Source organism: Macaca nemestrina, chromosome 8 (assembly GCF_043159975.1).
Source record: "Macaca nemestrina isolate mMacNem1 chromosome 8, mMacNem.hap1, whole genome shotgun sequence".
Classification (NCBI taxonomy): domain Eukaryota; kingdom Metazoa; phylum Chordata; class Mammalia; order Primates; family Cercopithecidae; genus Macaca; species Macaca nemestrina.
In genome coordinates this window covers 70,178,158-70,201,750 of record NC_092132.1, presented here as the reverse complement: position 1 = coordinate 70,201,750, position 23,593 = coordinate 70,178,158, and the positions used below count along the sequence as shown (strand labels likewise).

The window sequence follows — 23,593 nt, the reverse complement described above, 5'->3', positions numbered from 1 at the left end:
TTTTTAGTTTCTTTTTATTATTATACTTTGAATTCTAGGGTACATGTGCATAACGTGCAGGTTTGTTACATATGTATACTTGTGCCATGTTGGTGTGCTGCAGCCATCAACTCGTCAGCACCCATCAACTCCTCATTTACATCAGGTATAACTCCCAATGCAATCCCTCCCCCCTCCCCCCTCCCCATGATAGGCCCCAGTGTGTGATGTTCCCCTTCCCGAGTCCAAGTGATCTCATTGTTTAGTTCCCACCTATGAGTGAGAACATGCGGTGTTTGGTTTTCTGTTCTTGTGATAGTTTGCTAAGAATGATGGTTTCCAGCTGCATCCATGTCCCTACAAAGGACACAAACTCATCCTTCTTTATGGCTGCATAGTATTCCATGGTGTATATGTGCCACATTTTCTTAATCCAGTCTGTCACTGATGGACATTTGCGTTGATTCCAATTTTATATTTTTATGGCTTGAGTTGGTAAGAGAATTCTGGCTTGATTAAGTCTCTTCTGAAATACATCTGGCTGTTAGTCTCAGCAAGGGTGGAGAGGTGAGCTGCTTATGGTCTTGTTTTCTTTTTGTTGTGCAAGCAAAGGAAGACAAAGAATACCGTCTGCTTACTTGAAATCGTAAGACTTCTTCCTTATAGTTAATTTCATGCTTTTAGGGCTGTGCTTTCTATTAAGTAGTGTCACATAAACAATAAAATCACTCCCTGTAGGTTTTCAGACCAATAGTAAATGAATGACAACTAGTACCGGAAATTCTCACTGTAAGACAAAACAAGTAAAACTATAACATTAGTAGATATTTACGTGGAGTCCCCTCTTACAGTTGTTTGTTAGACAAGAATCAATAAAGAGAGGGGAGATATTTAGTTATGTTCTATTTTAATCTATTACTTCATTTTAGGAAACAATATATCTGGACTTAATCTTTAAATATTATTAATACATGAAATTTTAATAGTTTAATGTAGTTTAATATGACTACATATTAAGACTATGTATTAAGAGGAATGGGTGGTATTTTTTATTATCTCATCTTTGAATACTTGTGAATAAGCCATGTTGAGATTCAGCACTGGGTAACTCCTCGAGACTGCAATGATAATATGACATCTAGTCAGAGACTATGTGAAGCAAGAGTATACGCTTTCCAACCCTGAGCAATGTCAGTGAAAATATCCTCTTATAATTTCTACTTCCTGGCCTTATGGGAGAGAATGTTTCTTGACAGATAGTGTAGAACACATGGTCCAAAAGTTCATTGAGTGCAATTTCCCATATAGTGCTGCATATGTATTACTTCATTCAATCTTGATGGGCATTTTATTTTATTTTATTTTATTTTATTTTATTTTATTTTAAGACAGCATCTCATTCTGTCACCCAGGCTGGAGTGCAGTGGTACAATCTCGGCTCACTACAACCTCGCTTCCCAGGTTCAAGCTATTCTCTTGCCTCACCCTCCCAAGTAGCTGGGACTACAGGGGCGTGCCACCTGCCTGGCTGATTTTTGTATCTTTGGTAGAGACAGGGTTTTACCATGTTGGCCAAGCTGGTCTCAAACTCTTAACCTCAAGAGATCCACCCTATTTGGCCTCCCAAAGTTCCAGGATTACAGGCATGAGCTACTAGACCTGACCTGGGCATCTTATTTTCATTTATGGCCTACAAAACTATTTAGAGCATATATTTCATATATTATTGTGTAGTAAATAACACAGCAGGTGACATTTGCCTTTTCTAGATAAGACTAAAAAGTTTTAGATGGAATCATTTGGAAATAAAGTCAACACGATTAAGCTATCAAGACTGACTGGTGATAATATGAAAACAATGTAGGAGATATCACTTCAGAGTTATAAACTCTCAGGCCAATTAGGAAAAAGTCACAGATAAAGACTCTACAAGGAGATTAATGGATTTACCTTATATTACATACACAAGGTTGAACTAGATTTAAGTAGCTATTGTTAATGGGTACCTTGCATCATTACTCTCTTCTTTCTCTGATAACTCAGAAGAAGAAAACATTCTTTATGTCTGCAATAAGACTCTACATGTAAGATCATTTCTCCTGGCCCTAAGACCACTAGCAATAGGGTCTGAAAAGTAGAGTATACATGCACCTAATTGCTAAGGCAATTCCACACCACTAAGATTCATAGGAACCTGAGATAATGTATTGAAATTGCTGCTGATGAGTACAAACTGAAATACAAAGTCCTGAAGCTAGTACTATATCAGAGAGAGATTCTCATTTTGAAAGAGGACCAAAAAAAGTTATAGAAGAAATAAAATAAATCCTAAATATGTACTAGGGTTTAGAAATATTTCCATTTCTATACTCATTTCAAACTTGGTTTGTTCACTCTGAATTTATATATTATAGTAAAAACTTTAATTAGCGTGACAGATGATGACTATGTAAGCCAAATGTTAGGAGATCTGTGAGAACAAGATTCATAATTCAAGCGGCCCATGAGACCCTCAGTGTGTGTGTTCTGCTGTACTAACTTTCACAGTTTTCACAGAATAATTTTAAAACTGTTAAGATTTTCACCCTCTATAAAATCTCTGTAAAAGGGTCTTAAAACCTGAGCCAATGTAAAATCATTACATTTGTATACATTAGTGTCATTTTCCTTATTGTTTTCTTTCCCTTAATGCTGCTCAGCTAGTGAAGAAAAAAAATATAAATAATTGTTTATTTTTTAAACTTTAGTTTTAGATTGAAAAAATATCAAATCTTATAAGAAACTGTTAGCTAACTATGAGATAAAGAAAAAGTAAATTTAGTCTTTGAAACAGCAGTGTAAAATCTAACATGTTAAGCCCAACAAAAGCATAATTAGGTTGCCTAATAGATACCTTTTTTTTTTAAACCCCAAGCCAGTATGCTATTTTTCATTTGCTCCTCAAGATCCATGCTCTTCTTTGCTTTATCTGCTGTGTTTCCTGGGAAACAATCTATAGGGAATGAACTAACAGACTCTGACTCCTAGTTTGGGTCAATCAACGGGGAAACCATGAAACATTAGAGGAAGGAATGTGAGTAAAGTTAAGCTCTTTATCCCCTCTGTCTCCCTGAAGAATCACTGCAGAATGGTATGGTCCTCAGCTGAAGGTCATAGCAAAGTCAGACAGCTCTCTCTCTCCCAGTGCACATAATCATCCCTATCCTAGTCTTTAAGTGAGATAATAACGGCTCCCAGTTCATTTAGCCTCTGAAGTACCAACTACATTAGTCCTTATGTTTTCCATAAAGGCCATGTATACCTTAAAAACAGTCACTTTGACAAAATCTTCTCTGATATATGTGTGATATTTATTTCTTACAAAGGTCCTTGTTGATATCCAAGTGACAAGTATCCAAGTATCTGGTGGCTGAAAAATCATTCTTATCACCAAATATAGAAATATTTAGTATGTCTACTCAAAGTTTAGCCTATATGGCATATAACCTAAGATTCTTTATGCAAAAATTATTCTTTAGGAAACCTCATACAGAGCCGGGTGCGGCAGCATGTAGCTGTAATCCTAGCTACTCTGGAGGCTTAGAGGTTGGATCACGTTAGCCCAGGGGTTCAAGACCAGCCTGCGCAATATAACGAAGTCCCACCCCCGACCCCCTTAAAAAAACCCATATAATATTGGGGAAAATAAGTAAAAATCAAGAATAATCCTTTCTGTGATTCAAATGACCTATTATCTCCTCAGTTTCCAGAGACTGTCAAAATACTATTAGACTCTTCATGTTTACAAAACCTGTATTCAATGTCATAAATGAAGTTTAGCAAAAGTAAGTTCCATTATGTAAAATTTTGAATTCTCAAATGAAAGTTTATTTTTATTCTCATCCAGTTAAACTTTGCAAAGTCATAAAATACTTGGCCATTATCAGATTTCACTAAAATTTGAACTTTGTAAAATCATACATTTTCTCTAAACTTGTATTATTTCCTTTTTCACAGCTAGAGTTAAATGTAATTTTCACATATCTTTTATCTTCATATTATTCATATCTTTAAATGAAAAATAAATGCTTCTTTTTTTAATTTATGCTGGGTGTGGTGGTTCATGCCTATAATCTCAAAGGAGGCTAAGGTGGGAGATCACTTAAGTCAAGAGTTGGAGACCAGCCTGGGAAATATATGACACTCAGTATCTACCAAAATAAAAAATCTAAAAATAAGCTTGGTGTGATGACTCTCACCTGTAGTTTCAGATGCTTGGGAGGCTGAGGAAGGAGGATCACTTTAGCCCAGGAGTTCAAGGCTGCAGTGAGCTATGACTGTGCCACTGGACTCCTGTCTGGGCAACAGAGTGAGATTCTGTCTCAATAAATTAATAAAAATATTTTTTCTGCAGATTGCTTTCCATTGATTGATGTCACTGTATTCCTATGACTTAAAAGTTGTTTATATAGTTTGTGCCACATAACAATGTTTCAGTTAGTGATGGACCTCATATACGATGATGATACCATAAGATTATAATGGAACTGGAAAAGTCTTGTTGCCCAATGATGTAGCCATTGTAACATCATAGCACAAAACATTATTCACGGTTTGTGGTGATACTGGTGTAAACAAACCTACCGTGATGCCAGTTGTATAAATGCGCAGCACATACAATTATATATAATACATAATACTTGATAATGATCATAAATGACTATATTACTGGTTTATTATTTACTACACAATACATTTTATTGTTATTTTTGAGAGTATTCCATCTACTTATTAAAAAAAAGTTAACTGTAAAACAGCCTCAGGGAGGTTGTTCAGGAGGTATTCCAGAAGAAGGCATTGTTATCGTAGGAGATGACAGCTCCATGGATGTACTGCCTCTGAGGACCTTCGCTTAGGATGAGAGGTTGAGAGAGAAGAGAGTGATATTGATGATCCCGACCTGTGTAGGCCTAGACTTATGTGTGTGCTTTTGTCTTAGTTTTGAAGAAAAAATATAAAAGTAAAAATTAAATGAATAAGTAAAAATAGTAAAAAAAATTAAAAAGCTTATAGAATAAAGATATAAAGAAAAAATATTTTTGTACAGCTATGTGTGGGGAAAAGAAAGAGAGATCAGCCTGTTACTGTGTCTATATAGAAAGAAGTAGACATAAGAGACTCCATTTTGTTCTGTATTTGAGATGCTGTTAATCTGTGACGCTACCCCCAACCTTGTCCTTGCAAGAGACATGTGCTGCGGTGACTCAAGGTTTAATGGATTTTGGGCTGTGCAGGATGTGTCTTTGTTAAATAAGTGCCTGAAGGCAGCTTGCTGGTTAAAAGTCATCACCATTCTCTTAATTTCAACTACCCAGGGACACGTACACGGCCAAAGGTCACAGGGACCTCTGCCTAGGAAAGCTAGGTATTGTCCAAGGTTTCTCCCCATGTGATAGGCTGAAGTAATGCTAAAAGGTTTATGGAGATGTTTGCATATACATCTCAAGGCACAGTAATTTCCTTTAAACTTATTCACGTCACAGAGGTTTTTGTTCATATGTCTTACTGCCGATTTCCTCCCTACGATGATCCTATTGTCCTGCCACTCCCTTATCTTTAAGATGGTAAAGATAATTATCAATAAATACTAAGGGAACTCAGAGACCGGTGCCGGCGTGGGTCCTCTGTAAGCTGAGCACCGGTCCCCTGGGCCCCTGCTTTTCTTTCTCTATACTTTGTCTCTGTGTCTCATTTCTTTTCTCAAGTCTCTCATTCCACCTAACGAGAAACACCCGCAGGTGTGGAGGGGCAGGCCACCCCTTCATCTGGTGCCCAACGTGGAAGCTTTTCTCTAAGGTGAAGGTACGCTGGAGCGTGGTCATTGAGGACAAGTCGACGAGAGACTCCCGAGTACGTCTACAGTCAGCCTTGCGATAAGCTTGTGCACTCGGAAGAACCTAGGGTAACGATGGGGCAAACTAAAAGTAAATATGCCTCTTATCGCAGCTTTATTAAAATTCTCTTAAAGAGAGGGGGAGTTAAAGTCTCTACCAAAAATCTAATTACGCTATTTCAAACAATAGGACACTTTTGTCCATGGTTTCCAGAACAGGGAACTTTAGATCTAAAAGACTGGGAAAAAATTGGCAAAGAATTAAAACAAGCAAGTAGGGAAGGTAAAATCATCCCACTTACAGTATGGAATGATTGGGTCATTATTAAAGTAGCTTTAGAACCATTTCAAACAGAAGAAGATAGCGTTTCAATTTCTGATGTCCCTAAAAGCTGTGCAGTAGATTGTGAAAAAGAGGCAGGGATAGAATCCCAGAAAGGAAAGGAAAGGAAAGTTCACACTGTAAATGTGTATCAGAGCCAGTAATGGCTCGGTCAATGCAAAATGTTGACGATAATCAATTACAGGAGGTAATATATCCTGAAACGTTAAAATTAGAGGAAAAAGATCCAGAATTAGTAGAGCCATCAGAGTCTAAACCACGATGGCCAACTGCTCTTCCAGCAGCTCAGATGCCTGTAACTTTACAACCTCAAATGCAGGTTAAACAAGTACTAACTCCAAAAGAAGATCAAATAGGAAAAGATAGAGTCTCTGTCATGGCAATGCCAATCCAAATGCAGTGTCCACAATATCAACCGGTAGAAGATAAGACCCAGCCGCCAGTAGCCTATCAATACTGGCCGCCAGCCGAACTGCAGTATTGGCAGCCCCCAGAAAATCTGTATGGACAGCCAGGAACATTTCCAGCGCCACAGGGCAGGGCACCATATCCTCAGCCGCCCACCATGAGACTTAATCCTACAGCACCGCCTAGTACACAGGGTAGTGTGTTACATAAAATTATTGATGAGGCAAGAAAACAAGGAGATATTGAGGCATGGCAATTCCCAGTAATATTAGAATCAAGACTACCTGGAGAAGGGGCCCAAGAGGGAGAGCTTCCCGTAGCTGAAGCCAGATATAAGTCCTTTTCTATAAAAATGCTAAAAGAAATGAAAGAAGGAGTAAAACAGTATGGACCCAACTCTCCTTACATGAGAACATTATTAGATTCCATTGCTCATGGACATAGACTCATTCCTTATGATTGGGAGATTCTGGCAAAATCCTCACTCTCACCCTCCCAATTTTTACAATTTAAGACTTGATGGATTGATGGGGCACAAGTACAGGTCCGAAAAAATAGGACTGGCAATCCTCCAATTAACATAGATGCAGATCAACTATTAGGAATAGGTCAAAATTGGAGCACTGTTGACCAACAAGTAATAATGCCAAATGAGGCCATTGAGCAAATCAGGGCTATCTGCCTTAGGGCCTGGGAGAAAATCCAAGACCCAGGAACCACCTGCCCCTCCTTTAATACAATAAGACAAGGCTCTAAAGAGCCTTACCCTGATTTTGTAGCAAGACTTCAAGATGCTGCTCAAAATCAATTACCGATGAAAATGCCCGTAGGGTCGTAGTGGAGTTGATGGCATATGAAAACGCCAATCCTGATTGTCAATCAGCCATTAAGCCATTAAAAGGAAGGGTTCCCGCAGGATCAGATGTAATCTCAGAGTACATTAAAGCCTGCGATGGAATTGGAGGAGCTATGCATAAAGCTATACTTATGGCTCAAGCAATCACAGGAGTTGCTTTAGGAGGACAGGTTAGAACATTTGGGGGAAGATGTTATAATTGTGGTCAAATTGGTCATCTAAAAAAGAATTGCCTAGTCTCAAATAAACAAAATGTAACTGCTCAAACTACTACAGCAACAGATAAAGAGCCATCTGGCCTATGTCCAAGATGTAAAAAGGGAAAACATTGGGGTAATCAATGTCGTTCTAAATTTGATAAAAATGGGCAACCACTGTCGGGAAACGAGAGGAGGGGCCAGCCTCAGGCCCCGCAACAAACTGGCGCGTTCCAAATTCAGCCCTTTGTTCCTCAGGGTTTTCAGGAACAACAACCCCTACTGTCACAAGTGTCTCAAGGAATAAGCCAGTTATCACAATACAGCAGTTATCCCCTACCACAAGCGGCAGTGCAGCAATAGATTTATGCACTATACAAACAGTCTCTCTGCTTCCAGGGGAGCCTCCACGAAAAATCCCCACAGGGGTATATGGCCCATTGCCTGAGGGGACTGTAGGACTAATTTTAGGAAGATCAAGTTTACATCTAAAAGGGGTTCAAATTCATACTGGTGTGGTTGATTCAGACTATAAAGGTGAAATTCAATTGGTTATTAGTTCCTCAATTCCTTGGAGTGCCAGTCCAGGAGACAGGATTGCTCAATTATTACTCCTACCTTATATTAAAGTTGGAAATAGTGAGATAAAAAGAACAGGAGGGTTCGGAAGCACTGATCAGACAGGAAAAAGTACTTCCCATGTTAAAAAAACATTTCTTATCTTGTTTTGCTGTAATGGGAGTTCCAGAAAAAATTAAAACTGGCAATGGACCAGGTTATTATAGTAAAGCTTTCCAAAAATTCTTAAATCAGTGGAATATTACACATACAACAGGAATTCCTTATAATTCCCAAGGACAGGCCATAGTTGAAAGAACTAATAGAACACTCAAAACTCAGTTAGTTAAACAAACAAAAGGGGGAGACAGTAAGGAGTGTACCACTCCTCAGATGCAGCTTAATCTAGCACTCTATACTTTAAATTTTTTAAACATTTATAGAAATCAGACTACTACTTCTGCAGAACAACATCTTACTGGTAAAAAGAACAGTCCACATGAAGGAAAACTGATTTGGTGGAAAGACAACAAAAATAAGACATGGGAAATAGGGAAGGTGATAACCTGGGGTAGAGGTTTTGCTTGTGTTTCACCAGGAGAAAATCAGCTTCCTGTTTGGATACCCACTAGACATTTGAAGTTCTACAGTGAACCCATCGGAGATGCAAAGAAAAGCGCCTCCACGGAGACGGAAACACCGCAATCGAGCACCATTGACTCGCATGATGAACCAAGAGGTGATATCAGAACAGATGAAGTCACCACGCACCAAGAAGGCGGAGCTGCCGACCTGGGCACAGTTAAAGAAACTGACACTGTTAGCTGGAAAAAGCCTAGCTAGCACAAAGGTGACACAAACCCCAGAAAAAATGCTGCTTGCAGCTTTAATGATGGTATCAATGGTGGTAAGTCTCCCCATGCCTGCAGGAGCAGCTGCAGCTAATTATACCTACTGGGCCTATGTGCCTTTCCCACCCTTAATTCAGGCAGTTATATGGATGGATAATCCTATTGAAGTATATGTTAATAATAGTGTGTGGGTACCTGGTACCACAGATGATCGTTGCCCTGCCAAACCGGAGGAAGAAGGAATGATGATAAATATTTCCATTGGGTATCGTTATCCTCCTATTTGCCTAGGGAGAGCACCAGGATGTTTAATGCCTGCAATCCAAAATTGGTTGGTAGAAGTACCTACTGTCAGTCCCACCAGTAGATTTACTTATCACATGGTAAGCGGAATGTCACTCAAACCACAGGTAAACTATTTACAAGACTTTTCTTATCAAAGATCATTAAAATTTAGGCCAAAAGGGAAACCTTGCCCCAAGGAGATTTCCAGAGAATCAAAAGATTTAGTTTGGGAAGAATGTGTGGCCGATAGTGCAGTGATATTACAAAACAATACATTCGGAACTGTTATAGATTGGGCACCTAGAGGTCAATTCTACCACAATTGCACAGGACAAACTCAATTCTGTCCCAGTGCACTAGTGAGTCCAACTGTTGATAGTGACTTAACGGAAAATTTAGACAAACAGAAGCACAAAAAATTACAGTCTTCCTACCCTTGGATATGGGGAGAAAAGGGAATCTCTACTCCAAGACCAAAAATGATAAGTCCTGTTTTTGGTCCTGAACATCCAGAATTATGGAGGCTTACTGTGGCTTCATACCGCCTTAGAATTTGGTCTGGAAATCAAACTATAGAAACAAGAGATTATAAGCCATTTTACTCTATCAACCTAAATTCCAGTCTAACAGTTCCTTTACAAAGTTGTGTAAAGCCCCCTTATATGTTAGTCATAGGAAATATAGTTATTAAACCAGACTCCCAAACTATAACTTGTGAAAATTGCGGATTGTTTACTTGCATTGATTCGACTTTTGATTGGCAGCACCGTATTCTGCTGGTGAGAGCAAGAGAAGGCGTGTGGATCCCTGTGTCCATGGACTGACCATAGGAGGCCTCACCATCCATCCATATTTTGACTGAAGTATTAAAAGGCGTTTTAAATAGATCCAAAAGATTCATTTTTACTTTAATTGCAGTGATTATGAGATAAATTGCAGTCACAGCTACAGCCACTGTGGCAGGAGTTGCATTGCACTCTTGTGTTCAGACAGTAAGCTTTGTTGACAATTGGCAAAAGAATTCCACAAGGTTGTGGAATTCACAATCTGGTATCGATCAAAAATTGGCAAATCAAATTAATGATCTTAGACAAACTGTCATTTGGATGGGAGATAGACTCATGAGCTTGGAACATCGTTTCCAGTTACAGTGTGACTGGAATACGTCAGATTTTTGTACTACACTCCAAGATTTTGTATTACACTGGGACATGGAAGACATCATCTACAGGGAAGAGAAGATAATCTCACTTTAGACATTTCTAAATTAAAAGAACAAATTTTTGAAGCCTCTCAAAATCACGTAAATATTGTGCCTGGAGCTGAGGCGTTAGATCAAGGGGCAAAACCTCTTTATGGATTAAACCCCACGACTTGGAATAAGTCTATTGGGAACTCTACTGCAGTAAATTTTGGAATTATGTGTCTCTGTTTAATCGGCTTGTTTTTAGTGTGCCGGACCAGTCGAAGAATCCTGCATCAAAATCAAGAGAACGAACAAGCCTTCATCGCCATGGCACATTTATATAGAGGAAAAGGGAGGAAGAATGTTGCGAGAAGTCAGGGACCTTGAATGCAGGGACTGGCTGAAGCCACGGCAGAAAAACATAAAATATGAAGATTTCATGGACATTTATTAGTTCTCCCAAGTTAATACTTTTATAATTTCTTATGTCTGTCTTTACTTTAATCTCTTAATTCCATCATCTTCTTTGTAAACTGAGGAGGATATATGTCACCTCAGGACCCTGTGATGATTGCCTTAACTGCACAAATTGTTTGTGGAGCATGTGTGTTTGAACAATATGAAATCTGGGCATCTTGAAGAAAGAATAAGATAACAGCAATGTTCAGGGAACAAGGGAGGCAACCTTGAACTGGCCACCGGTGAGCCGGACGGAACAGAGCCATATTTCTTCTCTTTTCTTATGCAAATAGGAGAAATATCGCTGAATTCTTTTTCTCAGCAAGGAACATCCCTGAGAAAGAGAATGCGCTCTGAGGGTAGGCCTATAAACGACCCCCTTGGAGGCGTGCCACCTTTTACAGTTGAAGCCGAAGAGATGAAATAAGCCCCGGCCTCCTGTAGCGCTCCCAGGCTTATTAGGAGGAGGAAATTCCTACCTAATAAATTTTGGTCAGACAGGTTGTCTACTCTCAAACCCTGTTTTCTGATAAGATGTTATCAATGACTATGCATGCCCCAAAATTTTAATTTTAACACCATGCTGTGATCTCATCCTGCCTCCACTTGCTTTGTGATATTCTATTACTTTGTGAAGTATGTAATCTCGGTGTCATGATGACAATGGTGGTTTTGTTGAAAAGAAAAGGGGGAAATGTGGGGAAAAGAAAGAGAGATCAGCCTGTTACTGTGTCTATATAGAAAGAAGTAGACATAAGAGACTCCATTTTGTTCTGTATTTGAGATGCTGTTAATCTGTGACGCTACCCCCAACCTTGTCCTTGCAAGAGACATGTGCTGCGGTGACTCAAGGTTTAATGGATTTTGGGCTGTGCAGGATGTGTCTTTGTTAAATAAGTGCCTGAAGGCAGCTTGCTGGTTAAAAGTCATCACCATTCTCTTAATTTCAACTACCCAGGGACATGTACACGGCCAAAGGTCACAGGGACTTCTGCCTAGGAAAGCTAGGTATTGTCCAAGGTTTCTCCCCATGTGATAGGCTGAAGTAATGCTAAAAGGTTTATGGAGATGTTTGCATATGCATCTCAAGGCACAGCATTTTCCTTTAAACTTATTCACGTCACAGAGGTTTTTGTTCATATGTCTTACTGCCGATTTCCTCCCTACGATGATCCTATTGTCCTGCCACTCCCTTATCTTTAAGATGGTAAAGATAATTATCAATAAATACTAAGGGAACTCAGAGACCGGTGCCGGCGTGGGTCCTCTGTAAGCTGAGCGCAGGTGGGCCCCCGCTTTTCTTTCTCTATACTTTGTCTCTGTGTCTCATTTCTTTTCTCAAGTCTCTCATTCCACCTAACGAGAAACACCCACAGGTGTGGAGGGGCAGGCCACCCTTTCACTATGCAATGTGTTTATGTTTTAAGCTGTGTTATAAAGAAGTCATAAAGTTAAAAAAAGTAAAAGGTTTATAAAGTAAAAGAAGTTACAGTAAGCTAAGGTTAATTTATTATTGGATAAAGAATTTTTTAAAATTAAATTTAGAGTAGTTAAGTATATAATAATAAATATCCTAGGCCTCCACATTCACTCACCACTCACTCACTGCTTCACCCAGAGCAACTTCCAGCCCTGCAAGCTTCATTCACGGTAAGTGCCCTATAGAGGTGTACCATATTATCTTTCATACCACCTTTTTGATGTACCTTTATATATTTTTGTGTGTGAGACTGAGTCTTTCTCTGTTGCCCAGGCTGGAGTGCAATGGCTCTCCCACATGACAAATTATACAAAAATTAGCCAGGCATGGTGGCGCATGCCTGTAATCCCAGCTGCTAGGGAGGCTGAGGCAGGAGAATCACTTGAACCTGAGAGGCAGAGGTTGCAGTGAACCGAGATCGCTCCACTGAACTCCAGCCTGGGCAACAGCAAGACATCGTCTCAAAAAAGAAAAAAATTTTACCTGTCCCTGTAGAGCATGATGTTTTCTGAGACTGTTGTCCTGAACAGAGCCCTGAACATTCAAGTTGCCTGAAAGGAATATGAATTTAAATAAGCTTTATTTGAGTACTACTATGAGCTAAGCATTAAAGTCGTATCTAGGCATTAAAGTAGTATACTAGGCATTAAAATAGTATCACAGCTAGCTTATTACTGCCTTATTACTGCCTTTTTGCAATCTAGAGAAAGCCCTCTTTTTCCTGTAGTGGGCACAGGACTTCTCTAGGGCACATTGACTTTTAGCTCCTGATCACCATCTTGCCTAAGTGTCTTGGGCAGTGACAATACAATACAACCATACTTGGTTAGTGCTATCCTGAGGATAAAACAGATAAGTTAGACACTAACTTGGCTTTCAATGAATTCACAAATGAATTGTGGTGATGATAATGTATAAAAAATAAGATATAAAAATATTAAGTGTATAATGAAGGTACAAAAATATGTGCTGTGGAAATCCATCATATGAAGCTAATAACTGAAATGATTAACAAATTTCTCTCTTATTCAATAAAGAATTGTAAATCTGTGGCCTAAATTGCTAGGTTTTTGAAATATCCAAGATCATCAATTGCATCGTTCCTGAACTTGCTTACCCTTAGAGGACAGTTATTTGTGAGAACTGAGAACAATTAACTAATCTTAGCACCCACTTAACACATAAAGCATCTGCTACCTGACAGAAGAAATAATTACATAATCACACCTTGGGATAGACCTTCATTCTAACAAGAAAAAAAGCTGTCTTTTTTTCTCACCTGTTTTCTGGTGGCTGCACTCTAAAAACCTCAAGATAATACTTCTTTGTGAAGCCAGCAAGGCTTTCACAGAGATGATGTACTTTATCTCAATATTTCAGAATTTCAGGTGAAGATATTTGGGCTTCATAATAGTGGAAAAAGTAGGAGCAAAGTGAATACACCGTGAAAGCAGTGTTTTGTGCAAATGCTTTGAACTGCAGAAGCAAAAATGAAGCAGTATATTCAGCAAGGAGCTCTGACTGGCTGCAACATATGGGTCTATATGTGCAAAGTCACGGAAAAAGAAGATGTGCAAGGTAGGTGTGTAAACAAAATCATGGAATTGTGAGGAATGTAGGTTTTTTTTTTTTTTTTTTTTTTGAACATATAAATCACCTGAGAACCAGGATAAGTCTTTAAAGGAATAGAAGGATAAAGTCAGATTTGGTGTGTGGAAGATAACTTGGGCAGTAGTGTGGAGCAAAGGAGAGTGGGACAAGACCAATCGCTGCTGGAGGTGACTGCCATAGTACAGGCAAGTGGTTCTGAACCTGGAGTGATTTGGTGCCCAGAGAACACCTGCCAAGGCCTGGAGAAGGCAGGAGGCAGTGTTTGCTATTGGTATTAAGAAGCTAAGCACACTGCTGAACACCCTACGTTTTATAACACAGCACCCAACAACAAATAATTACAGTGACAAAAACGTCAGTGCCGCCTAGATTGAGAAAACCTGCTTTCAATAGGGTGGTAATGTGTGGTATCACATTAAAGGTTTTATTTGTGTTTCAGTAATGACTAATGAGTATCTTTTCATGTGCACAATCAATAAAGAGTATTGAGCATCTTTTCAACTTTTCATTGCATCCCTATGTCTTCTGTGGTGAAATGTCTGTTTAAATCATTTGTGCATTTTAAAAATTGGGTTATTTTCTTATCATTGCATTTGAGAGTTCTTTATGTATTTGAAATACCAGATCTTTATCAGATATGTGTTTTGCAAATATTTTCTCCCAGTCTGGTTCTTGTATTTTCATTCTCTTAATTGTGCCATTGGAAGAGAAGAAGTTTTTATTTTTGGTGAAGTCTAATTTTCTACCTTTTTCCTTTATGAACTGTACACTTTGTGTAATATCTAGAAAATCTGTGACTAATTCAAAGTTTAAAAGATCTTCTCCTAGGCTGTTTTATAGTTTTAGGGTTTACATTTAAATCGCTGATACATTTTGAATTAATGTTTCTATATGGTGCAAGGTATGGATTGAAGTTCATTTTGTATGTAGATACCAATTGTTCCAGAAAAAAAATGTTGAAAAGAGTACACTTTTTTTCACAGAATGCCTGGGGAATTTTGTGAAAAAATAAATTGATTATATCTAAATGGGCTTATTTCTGGACCTTCCATTGTGTTGTTTATTTTATGCCAATAACACATTATCTTGATCATATGGCATTATAAGCCTTGAATTATTAACCACAATTACATTTGCACCAACCTAAGAGATAGTGAAACTTCTCCAATCTTATTCTTCTCCTGCAAGGTTATTTGTCTCTTCTATGACCTTTGCATTTCCATATCAATTTTGGAACCAGCTTGTCAATTTTGATAAAAAGCCTGCCAAGATTTTGAATGGAATTGAATTGGTTTATAAATCAGTATTAGGTGAACTGTTATCTTTAAAATATTGAATCATCTGACTCAAAAGAATAGTATATCTCTCCATTTATTAAGATCTTTAAATTTTCTCAACAAAGTTTTGTAAATTTTAGTATACAGGTCTTGCCTCTTTTTGTTAGATTTAGCTCTTCATGGTTTTGGTGCTATTTTAACAGAGTTTTAAAGATTGCAATTGTCATTTGTTCTTTGCTTTTATAATGAAATACAAGTTATTTCTGTCTCCTGCATCCCTGATAAACTCAGATATTAATTTTAGAAACTGTTGTGGAGATTTCTTAGGATGCTGGACACAATCATTCTATCTGAAGGAGAAACAGTGTTAGTACTTTCTTTCCAATCTGAGTGTTCTTCTTTTCTTGCCTCATTGCATTGGACTGAATGGACAAATTGTTATTTGCTTTCCAAAACTAGGGAATTTTTTTATATATTTCTGTTACTCATGCTAGTTTGCATTCTGAAAAGATAATAATTTGTATGACATTAATCATTTTGTACTTATTGAGACTTGTTTTATAGTCCAGAATATGGACTATATTGTTAAATATTTCATGTGCACTTGACACTTTGTAAACTTAGTAACTTTTGGTAGACATATTCTATCATGGCAAAAGAAGTGTGATTATAATTGCTTAATTGTCTTTTATTCCTGACAATCCAAATCAGCTTTTTTCTCATATACTTAGAAACTGTTATCAGTATATAAACACAGGATTATTATATTATTTTGAATAACTGAACTATCATTATGAAATGACTTAGTTTATTTCTAATAATACTGGTACTATTCTTAACTCTGAAATCTGCATTTTCTGATATTAGTTTAGGCACTATAACTTTATTTTGATTATAGGTAGCATGATACATCATTTTCCATGCTTGTGATCTACTTGTGTCTTTATTTTTAAAGGGGCTTTTTATATGCCATATATAATTGGGTCTTTCTTTTTTAATCAAACTTGACAACCTCTGACTTTTAAGTGGGATGTTTAGACCATTTATAATTAATGTTATTAATGTTATGTTTGGAATAAAATCTTCCATCTGCTTCTGGTTTTCTGTATATCATATCGGTGCTTTGCTTTATGTTTCATTTTCATTAATTAGAAATTTTCATTGCTTTATTTTACTCCTTTGCTGGCTTAAGTATAACTTTCTTGTTATTATTTTAGTATTTGCTGTAGAGTTTGAGGTACATCTGCTTAACTTTTACATTCTACCTTCATTTAATATTATACCACTTCACATAGAGTATTAAAAACCGTTTATTCTTATTTCTAGGTCCTCAAACTCAGTGCTGTTGTTGTCATACATTTTACTTTTATGCATGTTATAAACATAACAATTCATTTTTATTATTTTTTCTTTGGACTGTTGGTAATAATTTGAAAGATTTAAATGTAGTAAGAAAAAAAGTTTTGACTGCAGATGTAGTTACCATTTCTGTTGCTCTTCATTTCTTTGAGTAGTTCCAGATTTTCATCTGGTGTAATTTTTCTTCTGCCTGAAGGGTTTTCTTGGATTTCAAGTCAGCTGGTGATAAAATCTTTCATCTTTTATACATCTAGGAAGCCTATTTCTCTTTTGTTTCCAAAGATATTTTGACTGGTTAGAGAATTCCAGTTGACAATACTGTAAAAATGTTACTTTACAATATTCTCACTTGCTTTGTTTCCATTAAGTAATCCACTGTCATCTTTATCATTGTTATTGTGTGTGTAACATGTTTTTTTCTTCCAGTTGCTTTTAACATTTTCTCTTCATCGGTCTTTTTAATTAATTCGATTATGGTGTTCCTTGGTGCAGTTTTCTTTCTGTTTCTGGTGTTTTGGGTATTTCCATCATATTTGGGAAATGTCTGGACATTGCTTCTTCAAATATTTTGATTTGTTCTCTCTTCATTCTTCTCCTTCAGGAACTTTAATTGCACATACATTTGATTGCATTTAGTTGCCCAAGCCTCCGTCCATTTATTCAACCTTTGTTTCTTTCTGTGTTTTATTTTGGTTGGTTTCTGTTGCGATATCTTTAAGTTCAACAATTTTTCCCCTGAAATGTCTCATCCAACATTAAATGTGTTTAGTGTATTTTTCATCTCAGACATTTTAATGTTTATCTCTAAAAGTTTGATTTGGGTTATTTTTATATCTAACATGTCTCTACTTATCATATTCCATATGTCCTGTAACTTCTTGAAAATATGTAATACAATTACAATAACTGTTTTAAAATCATTGTCTATGAATTCTATTACCTGTATCATTTCTAGGTAGTCTTGTCTTGATTAATCAAATTTTCATGTCATTATGGACTCTATTTTTCAGCTTCCTTGAATATCTAGTAACTTGTTACTGAATGGCAGATATTGATATTTTTACTTTCTTGGGTTCTGTTATATTTCCATGAATTTCTTGTAATTCTTTCTGGAATATACACAAAGTATATACATATACTAGAAATATACATATATACACACACACATATACATACATATGTGCTTATATATACCTACATAAATACTTGTATATATATACACATACATATCATATATATATAGAGAGAGAGAGAGAGAGTGAGAGAGAGAGTGAAGTTACTTAGAAATAAAATAATTTGGTTATTTCAGATCTTGTTTGTAGGCTTTGTTATGAAAGACCAGAGACGTGTTTATATTCTAGGTCAGTGGTTCTCAATTAAAGGTGGTTTTGTCCTCTAGGGTGCATTTGTCAGTATCTGGAGACATATTTGTCACTACTTGGTAATGGTGGGAAACAGAGTGCCTGTAGCATCTAGTGAGTAAATAACAGTGATGCTGCTAAACATCCTACAATGCACAGAACCTCTTCCTACCTCAGTGAAGAATCATACAGGCTCAAAAAGTAACAGTGATGATATTGAGAAACCTTAGTCTAGGAAAAGGATGGTACATTTGTGCACTAAGGAATTGGCAAGATACAGAGAGAAGTCCCTCAATCATTTATGAGGCCAGATAAATAACACTTATCCCCCAACTGCTTGAAGATTAAAGACAAAAGTCAATGATTTAAAAAAGTATTTTTCCTTGTGAAATTGATGCTTATAATTTCATTAATCTGGATCAAGAACAGCAGAAAGATTTTAAGAGAAAATGAAGGAAGTCTATTGAAAATGTAAACAGAAAATTTGTCTCCTCCCCTAATAGGTTTGATGAATGTAAGGAAAAGTTAAAAATTCCAGTCACTGTGTTTGTAACAGTTGATGATTTCAGACCACCATTGCGACCGCAAGAATTATCTGTGAAAACAAAGTGAAAAAACTTATGAAGTGGGTTTGTCTGCTTGTTTAGTTCTTTGGTTGTGAATTTATTTTATGATGCATATGTCACATTGTGGACTCAAATATTATATCAGAAATCTGCTAATCAAGTAATGTTCCAACATGCAGGCATTATAAATTTTTTAAAACTCCTCTCTTGTTTTGTGTACATCTGTCTCCTCCACAATTAGTGAAATGATAATATTAAGGAAAATATACAGATAAGACACATGCTTACTCTGGCTACATATAAAGTTGTCCTGGTAAAATATGCCGGGGAAATTATTTCCCAAAATAAATATCGTAAATTATTGTTGGATCTTTTTAGTTCAAATTCATTTAGATTCAAAATATTTATTATGAAGCTGAAATACAGATGCTGACTTTAGAAGAGATGCAGGTTAGAGATACTGCTAACACATAAATGGAAACTTGGAGATAGCAGAGAACATTCATTCAGGGAGAGTGTACAAAGGAAGAAAGGGAATGATCTGAGGAAAAGAAACCTAAGAGATTTTCATATGACACAGGAATTGATGAACTGATAAAATTATTGCCTTTGTATAGACTATCAATAGCAAGCCCTTACTTTTCTCGTGTCTTAAATCAGGGGCAAAAAGAAGGATAGGACATACTTTCTAGTCCTTTAGTTTCAATATTTTCTATATCTATCTATAAACATCTTAGGAGTGGAAACCTATTAAACTAGAAAAAGGCTACAAAATTTTGTAATGAATTATTTTATAAGAGATTACAGGAAAACTTAATATGAGATAAAGTAAGTGTTGGACAGTGATTTTAATGAAGCATCTTCATTGTAAAGTTTTGTCCTGTATCTACTTAGAGAAACAATAGATACTTAAGGTGGAAATGAGTACCAAGCATCAGGTCAGCTTGTATATGTCAATTCTTCAGACAAGGGCTTTTCTAGAATTCCCTACTTGTAATATTCCCTGTGACATCCTAAAGAACTATTAAAAACCATTGTAATAATTGTCATAAAGAGAGAAATAAAAGCCAATAGCAGATTCTTCAGGAGAGCAGGCTGTCATTGAAACCCCAGTCAATCAACTGAAGAGTACTATAAGCACACCAGTGGTTTCCTCCCCCTTTAGTTTTGACAGTTTGGGATCTCTTAGTTAATAAAGAGTCTCCCTTGACACGTTAGAGTGTTTTTTTTCTATGTACCAGAAAAGTAAACTTAAGTTTAAAGAGGTGGTTACATTATGAAATAAAGTAAGGTTTATTTTCCAAATGGCAAAAAGCATTAAAGATGTAGAAGCAGGAGATGTTCATGGTTACGTTACCATCTGTCTCAGCTTAGGGTTTCCTCACTGATTAAGGCTATGCGAAAGGTGTCATTCAGAATGTGAAATTGCTTTACTGAGTTTTCTGGGAAAATTGATATACTATGTGGGCCCAATCAGAATGTTCAGATATTTTAAAGTAGACTTAGTAGTATACTTCTGTATGGAATTTTACTCGAAATAAAATATTGAGCAGAATTTGGAACACATTGTGTTCCTGTGTCATATTAATGCAGGTGAACTCCCAAATATTGGGGAGCGGGCCAGGGAGGGTTTTCAGCTTTGCTCAGGAAAGAATTCAAGAGTGAGCCCAGGGTGAAAAAAAAGCAAGTTTATTAGAGCAGCAGGGTACAGCAAAGTGGCTGCTCCATAGACAGAGCAGGGCTATCCCACAGGCCGAGTAGCCCAGAGCATCAGGGTACAGAAAAGTGGCTGCTCCCCAAGCAGGGCGGTGTGCAGAGAAGTCCCAGCAGCTGCCCGTGCAGCAGTCCCTAGGAGGAGCAGCAGCCACAGCCGCAGCAGCAGCAGTGTACAGCAACAGAAGCAACCCCTTAGACTGCTGGCTAACTACATTTATACTCACTCTTAAATGCTAATTAAGGAGTAGGTTATTCCGAATTTTCTAGAAAAGCAGCAGAGGAGTTCCTGGAACCATATAATGTAAGTTTTGAGTCATTACCATGGCATTTGTAAACTGTCATGGTGCTGCTGGCAGTGTCTTTATGCTAATGAGCAGTGAGGGCAACTAGAGGTTGCTCTCCTCCCCCTCCCCGACTGCTGGTTTCTGCTGATTTCTTTACTGCATCCTGCTTTGATCAGCAGGGTCATGATTTGGTGCTCAGAAAATAAGTCCTACTGATCTCCTACCTCAATATTTACAGAAATATCTATTTATGATAATTAATATCTTTTAGTCTTCAGAGTAGATATTTTCCTAAACAACTGAACACATTTTACGGGAAAAGTGCTTCTTCATACACCAGAAGTTAGATTCTGATATGAAGTGGTAACAGTGATGCAGAAATCATAAATTAGGTTTTTAATTGTGCTAGAAAAAAACACATTGCTAAATACAGAAATATATAATTTTTGAAAAATACATTCATTCATTACAAATATTTTTTGTGTACTATTTTATCAGCACTGGCTATAAAATAGTAAACAGGCGAGCCATTAAGGAGATCAGCAACTAGTGGAAAGAGAAAAGGCAAGTTAGTAGATGATTATCATTTCACAACAGCATTCTTCTGCCTGTGCCGTGATAATGAGTCCTTTCATAAAAGGAAGTCAAAGTCCAGCGCTTTTAATTTCATTTGTGTCTTGACTGGTCCTATTCCCAATTACCTATGTTTGTTCTTTTGTCTCATTAAAAGTCTGTTACAATATTCTGTAATAAATGATACTATCTTACCTTTCAAGGAAACATCTATTTGCCACACAAATTTATACATTCTTATTATTCTTTCCATAAGTTTTGGGAAAACTTGTCTGTGCACATACAGTAGCAATTGTTAAGAGTATTCTATAAAGAAGATTTCTTTAAAATATATCATCAGTCTTTTTACCTAAAGGTCCAGGAGAAAAGGTGATTGAGCCGTCGTCTGCTTTCTCCACTATCACCCCAACCCTCCCGCCCAGAGCATCCCTGGAAAGAGGAGCAAAAGGATCACAGGCAGGTGCCTAGCCTAATTTGTTTCTCACTCACACATACTGGAGAATAGAGAAGGTCTTGTTTTATTTCTATTGTAGGTGTGCATACAAGTTTCACAACCTTCTCTATTCTCCAGTATATTGTGAGTAAGAAAAAAGTTAGACAACCTGCCTATGATCCATTTATTCCTTTTTCCAGAGGGATGCTCTGGGTGGGAGGATTGGGGAGATGGTGAAGAAATCAAATGACTTTGCTCCATCACCTTTTCTCCTGGACCTCTTGGTTAAAAGACTATATATATACACATATATATCCACCTTCTGTACAGAATACTCTTAGCCGAATGTTCCTGGCTAAAAATAACTCAGGGTAAATGAACCTGAAATGTATGGATTTATGAGACATGAATCTCTGTAGAATGCTTTGTAAATTATATAATTCTCTGGAATATGAACCGGAAATGTTCTATAATTTAAATGTTTCCTGATGAGTGAAGAAAATCTCACTCATCTCACCTGGAGATCTTATCTATTATTTAAGGCCAGAGGGCATGGCTGAAAGAAAGAACATTGGGAGGTCCCAGACCTCTCTTTGTTTCACTTGTGCCTCTTGAGTATCCATGTCCTTGGAATTATAGTGACGCTTGGCACTGAGTAACTCATCTGATTCTTGTGAGTCTAATTTGACAGTCTGATCTTTCATTATAGCTCAGTGAGTGATTAAGATTAAGTAGAGGCTGATATTTAGTTATTTCTATCAAACAGCATGTAACATCTAGGATATATTCAAGACAGTATTTTTTAGATGTATTTCAATTCAGTGATACATTGTGAAAGCAGATTCTACTACTTTGGAAATGGGAGTAAATTATATATCTTCTAAATTAACGTTAACCTTTATTGGTCAAGTATTTATATATTTTGTTAATGTTAAGGAGAGATATTCAAAAGAATTAGGGCCGAGCTTTCTTTAAAAAAAAAAAAAACCTCTCTATTAAAAAATTAAATTTTGAAAATTAAATTATTGTTAATTTCAAAAATTAAATTAATGCAGCACCCCAAAAATCTGAATTAAAAAAATAGTTGTGTGAATGAGCTTTGCTACAAGTGTATGGGTTCTGAATTCTGCAATTATATTAAAGTGATTATCAGTTCAGTCTTTCCCTGAAAACATTAAACTCTTCAATTATGTCTTTGCATAATTATCATTTTATCTCTGCTTAAATCCTTACGAGGTTAATCTATGTATTCATGAATTGGTGAACTCTAAATTCAGTAAAATAAATTACAGTTATTTTCTGATTTAAAACTAGTGACATCACTCTGAAAAGGAAAGGTCTGATGGTGCAGCCTTGATGGCACTGTCATTATAAGGTCAAATTAGGAAAAAGGATTCTTAAGGATGAAGAAGAAAGAGCTGGAAACCCAGAAGAAAGAGTGGCATCATATAAGAAAGAGAAGAGGAAAATCTTAAGAAGACAATATTACTAACAGCACCAAAATCCCATAGAGAAATAAAGAAAAAGTAGTGTAAAAGAGGCCTATAGTATTGCTTTCTCTGACTTCTATGAAAAAATTTCTGTAGAGTGATCAAATTAAAAAAATATATATTAAAATAACCCCAAACTCAAGCAGCTCACAGACTAGTGAGAGAGACATACTTCAACCAATAACTATAATGCCTATCATCCAATATGACTGGTATTACTATAAAACAGAGACATGAAAAAATGGTTTAGGAATGCCTATACACAAGTAATTAACTCTGCTTGGGTAGAAGAAATAAGTGCTTTTAGAAATGCAATGACATTTGAATTAGAAAGTGAATAAAGACATGCATTTTATAGAGAGGAAATTAGTTCTAGTGTGCAGGAATATAATATTATCGTGCCATATATGAGATGGAGAGCAATTAGATAGATTAGTCAATTCTTATAG

General features: G+C 36.8%; 1 long non-coding RNA gene across 1 annotated transcript in view; it reads right to left on the bottom strand.

Moving 5' to 3' along the window:
* Positions 1-221: 221 nt before the first annotated feature.
* Positions 222-23,593, bottom strand: part of LOC105483566 (uncharacterized) — a 35,614-nt gene continuing 12,242 nt past the window's right edge. The window contains exons 3-4 of the long non-coding RNA XR_988409.3: positions 12,958-13,025; positions 222-766 (exon numbers count right to left, since the gene is read on the bottom strand). This is a non-coding gene — a long non-coding RNA (uncharacterized lncRNA). The remainder of the gene's footprint in view (positions 767-12,957; positions 13,026-23,593) is intronic.